We start from the raw sequence: 8674 nt of genomic DNA on the forward strand, positions 1-8674 counted from the left end.
GGAGGACAAACCCACTTCAGGAAGTCAATTTCTCAGTTTTTTAAGGTAGTGCAGACCCTTGAAACCAGATCAGCTCTTCAAAATCCACTAGGTAGGAAAGATCAAGCAGAAAAGCTGAACAAAAATCCAAGACAGAACAGAACAGAGTTATAAAAAAGAAAAGATGTAGGGAAGATTGTACTCTTTAGAAAATGGGGGATTCCTTTACTGAATCTATGGAGATTCTCAGTCATCCAGGGCAGAATTTCCCTTTGTGGAAGCATCTGTGCATTTGCCTGTTCCTTGCATAAGTGGGGATGTGCAAGATACACATGCACTCTCTACCACCACTTCTGTGGCCTGGTTCCGAAAGGCTTAATTCTTGGCATCCCCTCCCAGAGAGGAAGAGTTGAGGAGTCCTGATCCAGGTCGTGGTTGTCCCAAAGGAGTTTTTTTCAAAAGAAAACTAGATTTTGTTTTTGCTTGAAGGCGTTTCGCTTCTCATCCAAGAAGCTGAGAACTGAAGAGGAAAATCAAAGTCCGGTTGTCTTGAAAAATCACCTTTGGGGGTCCTTCATTGAGTCCCACCACAGTAATACAGACAACAGGACAAATAAAAGTGGCCTGAAGGAATCCCCACTGCATGAACCGATTGCATATTTAATTCTAAATAAACGTAGTCCCTGTATGGCTGCCTTGGGCTCTTTTTATAAAGATTTGCAGCACCATCCATGTCTCACCCGGCCCTTCCATCTCTCCCAGGAATACATCCACGTCTCTAAGAGCAGGGCTTTTCAACCTTTTCACCCATTGTATCACTTTTAGGATAAGGCAATGTCTGAGTACCACCAGTCGCCCAGCAAAGTGTCAAAAACCTGACCGAAAAAAAGGAAAAAATAATAAAATACAGGTAGTCCTTGATTTACAACAATTTGCTTAGTGACCGTTTGAAGTTACGATGGCACTGAAAAAGTGACTTATGACCATTTTTTACATTTATGACTGTTGCAGCATCCCCGGGTCATGTGATTTACATTCGGATGCTTGGCAACTGATTCATGCTTATGATGGTCACAGTGTCCCAGGGTCATGTGATCACCTTTTGCAACTTTTTGACAAGTGAAGTCAATGGCTGGGGGGGCGGGTAGCTCATCACTCAGGTTGCAGGGTGCCTGTGTGGGGGGAATCCATGGGTCTCTGGTGGAGGGATGTGGGACGGGTGGGTGCCCTCCTTCCTCCCTCTCTCCCATTGTCCTTTCCTTCCTTTCTTTTCTCCTCCTTTGTCCCTCCCTCCCTCAGGTTGCAGGGTGCCTGTGTGTGGGGGGGTGGGGGGTGGAAATCCATGGGTTACTATTGGGCAGGAGGGAAACAACTTTTCAATAGGCATGTTACTGTTTATACGCTGAAGGGCAAATATCCCTACCTTTCTTCTTCCCTTCCTTTCTTCCTTCCCTCCCACTGTCCCTACCTTTCTTCTTTCCTTCCTTCCTTGTTTTTTTTTTCTTTTAACTTGATCATATTTGAAGAAGTTCTTTTTATTCCTCCACCAACCTCGGTTCATTCTCAGCAGTTCACAGTTCTGGGCTTCTTTTGTCACCTTTTTGTTTTCCCAGTTCTTCCCTAAGATTTTTTGGGTCACTTCTTCTCTTCTTTTCTCCTCCATTCTCCGAGCAATTGTGCTTTCAACGAGTCCAACTCTTCCACCCCACCTCGTCTCCTTTCCCCATTATTTCCTCTTGCTACCAGACACTCTCTGTTTAGGAAAACTGCTTTCTGAAGTCCAAGATAGGGAGGTATCAGACACAGTCACGCTTCCATTGCAGTTGCCCTTAAAGTCCCGAAATTGGGCTTATTTTGCTTCCATAAAGATAGTTCTTTCCCACGTAGGCTTTGACTGCCTCAGAAGACGCAAGGGGCCTTGCTCCTTATCAGAGAGGCGCAGAGGGAGGCGTTGGGTGGGGGCAGAGCCTGGAGGAAACTCTTTGGAGGGAACTCGCTGCCCGCCCGGCCGCCCACCTCCGCGGCTCCTTCCCCGGGCGCTTCACTTCCTGCAAAGGGCGATGGGAGAGGAGCGGGCACAGGGCCAATCAGGATCCCTGCTAGGGGGCAAGCCGGCATGGAGAGAGAGAGAGAGTGCCTCTCTGTCTCTCTCTGCAAATGCTGGAGGACTGGGAGCCGTAGTTGAAGGCTGAAACGCTGCCAATCCTCAATAGAAATGCTCACAACAATGAAAACCTCAGACAGGAGGAAGAGCTGCTGGGCGGGCAGGCAGGTGTCTTGCTCGGCTGTGGCTTGGGGGGCACTTTTTTCAGTGCCATTGTAATTTTGAACAGTCACTGAGCGAACTGTTGGAAGTCGGGGACTACCTGTACATCACTTTTTCCCTTTGGGGGGGGTGTCATCAATTTTTGACACCTTGCTAGGTGACTGGTGGTACTCGGATGTTGCCATATCCTAAAAGTGGTACAGTGGGTGAAAAGGTTGAAAAGCCCTGCTCTAGTAGAAACTCTTAGCTGACTCACCGTTAAAGCAGGGCTTTTCAACCTTTTCACCCATTGTACCGCTTTCAGGATATGGCAACATCCGAGTACCACCGGTCACCTAGCAAGGTGTCAAAAATGTGATGACCAAAAAAAAAAAAAAGGAAAAAGTGCTGAAGTACAGGTAGTCCTCAACTTACAACAGTTCGTTTAGTGACTGTTTGAAGTTACAATGGCACTGAAAAAAGTGACTCCCAAGCTACAGCCAAGCAAGACGCCTGCCCGCCTGGTGGCGCTCTTCCTCCTGTCTGAGATTTTCATTGTTGTGAGCATTTCTGTTGAGGATTGGCAGCGGGGGTGGGGTGGTGTTTGGTTTTTATTTCCCCCACACCATCTGCTGGGTACTTGCAGCAGGTTTTGGTACTTCACATGATCCTGGGACACTGTGACCGTCATAAATATGAATCAGTTGCCAAGCATCTGAATGTAAATCACAAGACCCTGGAGATGCTGCAACATTCCAGCTAATCTGGGCTCAGAAGCGCCAGGATCAGCGCCGACCTCCAGCTGGAGCCTGGCGCTGATCCTGGTGCTTCCGCTGAGCCCTGACAGCCCTGAAGAAGCGCTGATCCTGGCGTTTCCGCTCAGCCCTGATAGCCTTGTAGATCCAGCTGTCTCTGGCTCAGGCTTGTGTGGTGCTACCACCAGTTCAGCTCATTCCCCTCCCCCGCTACCACTTTTCTAGGATGGTAGCGTACCACCTGCCAGGTGCCAATGTACCACAGGTGGTACCCGTACCACTGATTGAAAAGCCCTGCGTTAAAGGATCTGCACAGGAGAAATCATGCACATGCAAGGAGTGTTGAAAAGCTAAACTTGGGAAGGACACAAATTCTCATAAAATGTAGTGATGTTACTTCCCATCAAAGTATCAACCCAGGGGGCAGACCATATTAATGCCTGGAATGTGAAAAGAGCTTTTCTGATAGCAGCGACCTTACTCAATATCAAAGGATGCACAAAGCGGATAAACTGCATAAATGCTGGAGTGTGGAAAGAGCTTTACAGAAAGGAAAACTTAATTCTCATAATAGCATCCACACAGGAGAGAGAATGTGTAAATGCATGGAGTGTGGAAAGAGCTTTATTGACAAATGGAGAGTTATTTTCCACCAAAAGATACATATGGGGGGAAAGATCATATAAATGCATGGAGTGTGGAAAAAGATTTAGTCAGAATTCAGAACTTATCCATCATAAAAGGATCCACACTTGGGAGAAACCATACACGTGGATGGAGAGGGAAAAGAGCTTTTCTTGGAAAGGACATCTTAATTCTCATAAATTAATTAATTCTCATAAAATAATCCACACCATATAAATGCTTGGAGCATGGAAAAAGTTTTGCTCATAAAGGATGTCTTACTGATCATGAAAGAATTCACAAAGGGGAAAGACCATATAAGTGCACAGAATGTGGAAAGAGCTTTGCTCTGATAGGACATCTTTATTCTCATAAAAGGCTGCACACGGGAGAGACATATAAAAGCAAAGAGTGGAAAAAACTTTCATTGGAGGAGAGGTCTTATTTGTCATGAAAGAATCCACACTGGGGAGAGATCATACAGGTGCATGGAGTGGAAAACAATTTACTCAGAAACATCATCTTATTAATCACGAAAGAATCCATACAGGGGAGAGACCATATAAAGGCACAGAATGTGGAAAAAGCTTTGCTGAGAAAGGACAACTTAATTCTTATAAAAAGATCCACACATAACAGAGCATATAAATAAATGCATGCTGTGTGGATAAAGCTTTAAAAGTTAAAAGACATTTATTAATAAAGAATCCATGCACTTGGGAAATAGTATATACTGCATGGAGTGTGGAAATAATTTTACTGGGAAAGAACATCTTTGTTGTCATGAAAGGATCCACCCAGGGAGGAAACCACTTTAAATGGAAAAGTGGAAAATCCTCTTATCTAACTCATCATTAGAGGATCCAGACACGACAAATCATATATAAACGCAGAGAGTGTGGAAAGAACTTTACTCAGAAAGGACACCATAATTCTCATAAAATCATGTCCACAGAAGAAACCATATAAATCTATGGAAGGAGCTTCAGAATAATCCTTCTGGTCCCCAAAACTTGAATTCATTCAGAGTAATTAAGTCTTCAGTTGCCTGTTTTGACCTGTGCTTTTCATCTCTCTCCCTACGCTATGGAAAGCGAGATGCAAAATATGAATTAAGCCATTCAGTTTCCTGCTTTTTGCCCCTCACTATCTCACTATCTTTTCCAACCAGAGAACTGGTAGCTTCCTGGACTTCCATCTTAATTTAACTAAAAACACTATATAAAACAGAAATTGCATAGAAATATCAAATGCAGAATTATGTTAATTCCCACACAATAGTGCTCGCTTTTCTTTCCTCTTAAGATTTGTCTAAAGAAATTTTTCCATTCCCCTTTGTTATCTTCTGACCAGGAGGAGGATGAGTGAGATCAGACCCAGAAAGACAACCTCTTTTTGAGCAGTTGACAAAGCAATTATTCCTCACCACTTGAGCTTCCCAACACATTTTTGGAAAATGTGTTGATAGTCTTGGATCTTTATTAATAAAGATAAACATAAACATCGGCAGCCCCATAGAGGTGGGAGCTCTATGGGTTCTGCCCCACCCAGGGTGTGCATTTTGGACCATCCCCGGGAGCAGACTCGCACCCCGTCGTGAGAGGACGGGTTGTGGTCTGCCCCTGGGAGCATCCAACCGAGTGGCAGTAGGTTGGTGGATGGCCCAAATGTTCCACTCCTTACCTTCGAACCTCCTGTTGGATTTTTTAAGCATTGGACTGCCCTCTCTGGACTTGTTCGGACTGTATGTACCGATATTCCGATACGGACTTGCTCGCCCTCAGGGGTGCCCCCCTCTCCTGGGTGCATCCCGCCTTCTTTGCTACTCCCAGTCTCGATGAAGGGCCCAATTATTGGGACCCTGAGAGATGGCCGGGTAAGGCCAGGGGCTCTCGATATAAATTTAACAAGAGGCCCCTGGTTAATTTTTTAGTCAAATTTTTTAGGGGGTTAGGGAGGGGGGTGGGGGGTAATGGTTGTCTGACTATGGGGGGTGGCCATACAACCATGTTGCAGGCCAGGCCTGGGTCCGACGGCATTTGGGGGGAAGCGGGTTGTGGTTACATCTGGGGCTCGGGTGCGGGTCGTGGGATTACCGATTCCCACGACACTGGGGTATGACAGCAGGCGTATGGACAGAGGGCCGTATCGTTACCGGGAGGGCCGTCTCCGCTGTTTGCAAGTGGTGAGGCGCTCCGACCCTCTGGTTCTTCCCCGAGGTGCCAGGAGCGAGGATGTGCAGCCTCCTGAGCTCCGGCTGGTGTACCTGAATGCCAGGTCCGTGGTTAATAAGGCTCCCCTTGTGCGGGATCTGGTGGAGGGTGAGCATGCGGACCTGGCTTGTATCACCGAGACCTGGTTGGGTCCAGAGGGTGGGGTCCCTTTGGTTGACCTTTGCCCACCAGGTTTCCGAGCGCTACACCGGCCTCGGGCTCAAGGTAGGGGCGGGGGAGTGGCGGTAGTTATTAGGGAGACCTTATGTCCGCGGGAGACCACCGTTCCTCAGATAGTCGGGTGTGAGTCTCTCTTTCTGAGGTTTGGTTCGGGGGCGCAGTTGGGCTTGCTGCTGGTGTACGTTTCGCCTAGTCACACAGCGGCAGCCCTGCCCGAGCTATTCGATGTCCTCTCCGGTTTGGTGATTGAGTTCCCCAAACTTCTAGTTTTGGGTGACTTCAATCTACCATCCCTGGGAGGGTCATCTGAGTTAGCCCGGGAGTTCATGGCTTCCATGACGGCCATGGACCTGACGCAGGTAATTTCTGAACCAACTCATGAGGGAGACCACACCCTTGACTTGGTTTTTTATCTGGACGGTGGTTGGATGATCTTGGTGGGGGCTCTCCATTTATTATGCCCCTGTCATGGACCGATCATCACCTCCTGCGGCTGGTCTTCCGTCTTGCCACCTCCCACCGTGGGGATGCGGAACCAACTAGATGGTACCGCCCCAGACGCTTAATGGACCCTGACGGGTTCCAGGCAGCGCTGGGATCCCCACCTGCCTCCGTCGCTCAAAGCTCGGCGGATGCCTTAGTGGAAGCCTGGGAAAGGGCAGCCACTGAGGCACTGGACCGAGTTGTACCCTTGCGGCCCCTGACCCGGTGCAGATCCCAATGAGCTCCATGGTTCTCCGCGGAGCTCCGGGAGATGAAGCGTCAGAAACGGGGCCTAGAGAGCTGCTGGAGGTCCAGCCGATCCGAATCCGACCGGTTGCGGTTAAGAACCAATATTAGGTCTTATCTCGCAGCGATGAGGGCAGCGAGGTGCAATTACTTCTCTGCCCTCATCGCGTCCGCAGATAATCGCCCGGCCGCCCTGTTTAGGGTGACTCGCTCCCTCCTTAATCAGGAGGTGAGGGAGGATCCCTTGCAGGGTCGTACCGAGGAGTTTGGTCAACATCTGTCGGATAAAATCGCTCGGATTCGGACCGGTTTGGACTCCAGCTGGGCAGAGTCTGACGATCAGGACACGGGCAGTCTTGTCAATGTTATCTGGGAGGAGTTTGATTCTGTGACCCCTGATGAAGTGGACAGGATTATGGGGAGGTTGAGCTCCACCACATGTTTATTGGATCCGTGCCCTTCCTGGCTGGTTTATGCAGCCAGGGAGAGGACACGAGGCTGGTTCCAGGCGGTGATATCTGCTTCTTTGAGTGAGGGTAATTTCCCCACCGTCTTGAAGGAGGCGGTGGTGAGACCTCTCCTCAAGAAGCCTGCCTTGGACCCAGCTGTCTTGAACAACTTTCGTCCAGTCTCCAACCTTCGCTTTCTTGCGAAGGTTGTTGAGAGTGTGGTGGCGCATCAACTCCCTCTGGTCCTGGATGAAGCGGATTATCTGGACCCGTACCAATCGGATTTCAGGCCCGGGTACAGCACGGAGACGGCATTGGTCGCTCTGGTGAATGATCTCTGGAGGGCCCGGGATAGGGGATATTCCTCTGTCCTAGTCCTATTAGACCTCTCGGCGGCTTTTGATACCATCGACCATGGTATCTTGCTGCGGCGTCTCAGGGGATTGGGAGTGGGAGGCACAGTTCTTCGGTGGTTCTCCTCCTATCTCCTGGGACGTTCGCAGTCGGTGTTGGCAGGGGAGCAGAGATCGGCCCCTAGGTCTCTCGTTTGTGGAGTTCCTCAGGGTTCGGTTCTCTCGCCTCTCCTGTTCAACATCTACATGAAACCGCTGGGTGAGATCATTCGTGGTTTTGGAGTTGGGTATCATCAATATGCTGATGATACCCAACTTTTCATTTCGACCCCAAACCACCCCAGTGATGCCCTCGCTGTGATGTCCCGTTGCCTGGAGGCGGTTCGGGTCTGGATGGGGAGGAACAGACTTCAACTCAACCCTGACAAGACTGAGTGGCTGTACATTCCGGCATCCCGGGACATTCAAAATGTTCCATCACTTTTTATGGGGGGTGAGTCTTTACCCCCCGTAGATAGGGCTCGCAACTTGGGAGTCCTCCTAGATGCACGGCTTACCTTAGAAGATCATGTAGTAGCCGTGACTAGGGGGGCTTTCGCACAGGTTCGCCTGGTGCGTCAGTTGCGGCCCTATCTAGCCCGGGATGCCCTGTGTACGGTCACTCATGCGCTCATGACCTCTCGTCTTGACTATTGCAATGCTCTCTACATGGGGCTTCCCTTGAAGACCACTTGGAGGCTCCAACTGGTACAGAATGCGGCCGCGAGAGTTGTCTTGGGAGTTTCCCGGTACTCCCATGTTACACCTTTGCTCCGCGAGCTGCATTGGTTACCAGTTGTCTTCCGGGTGAGGTTCAAGGTCTTAGTGATGGTTTTTAAGTCCTTACATGGCATGGGTCCGGAATACAATCTTCCATGTATTCTTTTTCACTATCTCATCCTGTCATCGTGGCCAGTGATACAGAGCCCCATATTTGAGTCCACCTAGGAGGGGGATAAACCCACTTCAGGAGGTCAATTTCTCTGTGTGTGTGTGTGTGTTAAGTAGTGCAACCTTTTGAAATCAGATCTTTTCAAAAAAATCAACCAGCCAGAAAAGATCAAGCAGAATAGCTGACTTAACAGTCAAGACTTCAACAGAAGAGAAA

The sequence above is a fragment of the Vipera ursinii genome, assembly GCF_947247035.1.
Source record: "Vipera ursinii genome assembly, chromosome: 2".
Classification (NCBI taxonomy): Eukaryota; Metazoa; Chordata; class Lepidosauria; order Squamata; family Viperidae; genus Vipera; species Vipera ursinii.